Source organism: Physeter macrocephalus, chromosome 14, assembly GCF_002837175.3.
Source record: "Physeter macrocephalus isolate SW-GA chromosome 14, ASM283717v5, whole genome shotgun sequence".
NCBI classification, from domain to species: domain Eukaryota; kingdom Metazoa; phylum Chordata; class Mammalia; order Artiodactyla; family Physeteridae; genus Physeter; species Physeter macrocephalus.
Genome location: NC_041227.1, coordinates 84,959,535 through 84,963,476, shown reverse-complemented (window position 1 = coordinate 84,963,476; position 3,942 = coordinate 84,959,535).

Genomic DNA, 3,942 nt, shown 5'->3' with positions numbered 1-3,942 from the left:
GAGCAACGGGCGGGAGAGCCCGCGAAGCTTCATCTGCTGCCCCCCATCACTCCCCATCGCTCCTGTTACCACCTGAGCCATCGCCCCCCATCCGTGGAAAAACTGTCTTCCACAAAACTGGTCCCTGGTGCCAAAAAGGTAAAGAAGTTCCTTAAAAAACTAAAAGTAGAATTACCACATGACCCAGCAATCCCACTCCTGGGCATGTATCCAGAGAAAACCACAATTCGAAAAGACACATGCACCCCAATGTTCATTGCAGCACTATTTACAACAGCCAGGACATGGAAGCAACCTAAGTGTCCATCGACAGAGGAATGGATAAAGAAGATGCGGTACGTGTATACAGTGGAATATCACTCAGCCATAAAAAAGAACGAAATAGTGCCATTTGCAGCGACATGGATGGACCTAGAGATTGTCATACTGAGTGAAGTAAGTCAGACAGAGAAAGACAAATATCGTAGGTGGAATGTAAAAATACGGTACAAATGAACCTATTTACAAAACAGAAATAGAGTCACAGATGTAGAAAATAAACATGGTTACCAAGGGGGAAGGGGGGGAGGGATAAATTGGGAGATTGGGATTGACATATACACGCTACTATATGTAAAATAGATAACTATTAAGAACCTACTGCATACACAGGGAACTCTACTCAATACTCTGTAATGGCTTATATGGGAAAAGAATCTTAAAAAAGAGTGAATATGTGTATATGTATAACTGAATCGCTTTGCTATACGGCAGAAACTAACACAACACTGTAAATCAACTATACTCCAATAAAAATTAATTTTAAAAAATGAACTTAGAAAGATTTCCAAACAAATATACAGAAATACACAACACATAAAAATCTACAGCGCTGTCAAAATCTCAGTTGTTGATCAAATTAACTCCAGATGCCCCTTTGCATCTTCTGAGTATGATTCTTAGGAAACTCTGTCCTTATCTTGGCTATTTCCTATTGATATTTTCATCTACAACCCTTTCTAGAACTGCTTGTGGATCCAAAGGTGATTCTTACTAATTTAGGATTGATATTTCATTTCATTCATTTGGCCCCTAAGAGCTTCAGTGGGACATGAGATTTTTCTCCTTTTAACAAAATGATGTATGTCAAAGCGGAATCAAACTTTTGACCCCAGAGTCGGAACGTGAGGGCAGATGGTAACCAGCTCAGTCCCCGGTAGCTTATGAAAACCTGCTTCTTCTTAGGATTATTTTGGGGAGGTAAAGCATCAAAGAGGAAGTTAACTGGACCCCCGGACAAATGAGTGTGATATAGGGAGGAGACCTCTAGAGGCATTTGGTGTTCATTAGTGGGCATTCAGTAGCTGCTTTGTCATTTTTCTTGTTTGTCATGAAAAATAAATAGAGTTTAATAGATGATCTAACCTCGCAGGTTTTGGCAACAAAGTAGACTGTGTCCCATTATGAGCTTGATGTGTATAATTTAAAGTAAGATGGAACATAAAACCATTTCCAGCGCACATAGGGGAGTGAGTGACATAGATTTAGGCCCTGATTGTGCAGAAATGAAAACCAGTGCTGTCTTGGATGGGGTACTAAATCATGTATTCTCTTTTATGGAGTTTGTGCTGTAAACAGCATATTTCAGAATAATTAGCCCTGTCATTTTTTACTTAAAAGTTTGTTTTTAAAAATTGGAGTGCTTTATGTAGAAGGCAGAAGCTTAAGTGCCTTAATAGATTGCATGAAGGCCAGAAGAAATTGGAAGGGCCGGTCCTGTTAACTCACAGGTCAAAATTACCATCAGTTAGCAGGAATTAAGACAGCCCAGCCAACCCAGGGGGAATTCTGCACTTGGTGGGAAAGATCTGGGGTCCCAACCAGGGCCTCTCGCCTGGCCGGGGTGGTGAGGTGAGCATCCGGGTCTGCAGGAATCGTGCCTTTGGCAGGACATGTTGGATAATCATCTCCTTTTCCACGGAATAGCATCAGGAATGGATTAACCTGTGCGGCGACTTGAGGGACTCTTATCAGTGAATTGCTCAGATTTTCCGCCTGGTGGGTGAAGCGACCCAATCGCAGTCACCCCCAGGGGATTTTCCTTGAGATATATTTCTTGATTTGTTCTCAGATTTGTAGCCTACAGTTGGTTTTCTTTGTTCTCAAAATACGAAAATTCTCTCCCGGCAAATTAAAGAAACCAGTGCTTTGCTGTGTTCCGAAGGCCCCTGTGTTTTGGAATTTGGAAATTCTCCCCAAGGTCAGGACTCAGAAGAGCCTCCTGCCACTTCTCCTCCACCCCTTTTCCTCGCATAACCCATGGAAAGCGTCTTTCTCCTCCTCTGTCTTAAGAAAACACCCAGGCGATAAACGCCTCGTGAATAATACACCCTGATGATGTTTATAAATGCACTGCGTTACTGTTGATACAGATATCCCCAGTATCTTGCAAGAAGAGCTGTATCTAGCTAGTCCCATTCATGCATCAGACCAAAAGATTGGGTGACATGCTGAATGGTCCCCAAGGAAAAGGCAACCTTGAAAAATGGGTCGCCAACATCCCTCTCTTGGGGACTTTGTTGGGAAACTTCTAATGGCATTTCCCTTTCAGTTTCCGTGATCCTGTTCTGATTTCCTTTCCACATCGTTAACACCAGTGGTTCCATCACTCAAGCCCAAGCATGCATAAAATTTATTTCATCGGGTATTTATGAATATGACTACTATTTACTCTCTTACAAATGGTCTCTTATGAAATGGAGAGTTTTTCTTGGGAGTTCAGTGATCCAGCAAGAAAAATCAATATTTGCCCAGAAAAAAAAAAAGCATACACACAAACACTGACCAAACAGCTACATTCACTCTTCCAAAAGACAGCTCAGAGAACAAAAAATAGGACAGTTCGTCCAGTGCCATCCTCCCAAGACACTACACTCAGGCAACCAGGAGCATCTCTTATCTGACCCGTTGACTGAGTAAAAATAGGTTGCATCCTTTCTGTGCAATCTTCACACGCACCTGTGACAGAGATTACTGTTCCCACTTTACAGGTGAGGCACCTGTGGTTTGAGAGGTATTGTCCAAGGTCTCATGGCCCGTGAGGGCAGGGCTGGGACTTGTGCTCAGACCAAAGGCCATCACCCTCTTCCCACTGTAGCGGGGAAGTAGCCAGTCATAACATCCCTAAAGAGACCATGTTACGGCTGTAGCCTCGAAATAATGATACTGACATCAATCAAGTTTGGGAACCATTCTGCATATTATCCAGATGTTTTCTTTTGATAATCTTAAATATCAATAATGACAATTTTTAATTCAACTATCTGAAGTTTGGTATGAATTAACCTTAAGATTCAAGTATTCATTTTTCTAATTTTGTTATAAAATTATTATTACTATTTTAGTAGTAATAGAACTTGGTTTAAAAAAATTGAAAAAAACTTGAAACCATACATAGAATTACAGAGTTAACCTTGATCCAAAGTTAATCACTTTAAACTGCTTTTTTTTTTGTTATTGTTCTTCTGTCATCCTTTGTGAAGATTCTTTTTTTTTTTTTTTTTTTTTAAGAAGTTGAATATTTTATTATTAAACTTTCTTATTTTCCTGCAAGGCTGTTGCTTCACTGTATAAAAATAGCACCAGCAAACACAGTATATTGCAAAATTAAGATAGTAATGTTCTTCACTGGACACTATACAACTAACAGACTTTTCTCCACTGTCATTTATTTCCAGTGGTAAGTTCATTGAGTATTTTGACCCAAATCCAGGGATGGCTGTAAGCAAGTTACAATATTATATAAGGTTAAGGTAACGATGTTATCCTTGAATTACATAATTTTTATAACTAGTTTACCACAGATAATTTCAGGAATTCTGAGTATTATAACTGGAGACTAGCCTAAAAATCACAGGGTGTTGTGAAAAAGATGCATAGTGTTTATCTGAGATCATTAGGAAG